The sequence below is a fragment of the Brassica oleracea genome, chromosome C3 (assembly GCF_000695525.1).
Source record: "Brassica oleracea var. oleracea cultivar TO1000 chromosome C3, BOL, whole genome shotgun sequence".
Taxonomy (NCBI): domain Eukaryota; kingdom Viridiplantae; phylum Streptophyta; class Magnoliopsida; order Brassicales; family Brassicaceae; genus Brassica; species Brassica oleracea.
The window spans coordinates 33106920-33107957 of NC_027750.1; positions in this window are offsets into that span (position 1 = coordinate 33106920).

Consider the following 1038-nt stretch of genomic DNA (forward strand, 5'->3'; position numbering starts at 1 on the left):
GGTCGAGTAGAAGTGACCGCAGAGGTGCATCTACTCGGTTTTTTTTTTTTTTTTTTTTTAGGGGTAGAAGCGTCTTAGATGCATTGAGTTCCATGCTCTGGGCACTTCTTTTCCGCTCGACGTTTGAAGTCGGTAGACTCCTGGTTTCACCACTTTGATGATTTTGTAAGGTCCTTCCTACCCAGCGCCGAGCTTGCCGGCGTTCAGCTCCTTAGTGTTCTCGAACAATTTGCGCATGACGAAGTCGCCGAGTTCAAGGGGTCTGGCTCGGACCTTTTTGTTGTAGTAACTCTCTATCTGATGTTGATAGTTTTGGATTCGCAGCAAAGCTTGGTCCCGTCGTTCTTCAATTTCAGCGAGGGCGTCAAGCAGCATCTCCTTGTTAAGTTCGACATACTGGGGCATTTTCGAGCGTCGGAGGCTTGAAACGTTAACTTCTGCGGGAACCATAGCCTCGACACCGTAAGCGAGAGAGAAAGGTGTCTATTTGGTCGACCCTCGTGGTGTTATGCGGTGGCTCCATAGAACTCTATCGAGTTCGTCGGCCCAATGACCCTTTTTTAGGTCTAATCGTTTCTTAATGCCGTCGATGATGAGCTTGTTGGAGGACTCCACTTGGCCGTTTCCCTGTGGGTAACGAGGGGTAGAGGGGCTCAAACAAATGTTCCATCTGCTGCAAAATTCCTTGAAGTTGCCCGACATGAACTGTGATCCATTATCGGTAACGATCTCGTACGGTAGACCTTGACGGCAGATGATGTTTTTCCAGACGAACCCGCGGACTTCTTTGTCGGTGACTTGAGCGTAGGCTTCAGGGTCGATCCATTTGGTGAAGTAATCAGTGAGGACGAGAATGAAATGCCGCTGGCGGGAGCATGGAAGAGGTCCTATGATATCCATTGCCCATCGCATGAACGGGTACGGTGCGACTGTCGTTCGTAACATTTCAGTTGGACAATGGATGCTTGGTGCGTGCCGTTGGCAGTTGTCGCAGCTTCTGGCGTAGGACTCGCAATCTGCGTTCATCGTCGGCCAGAA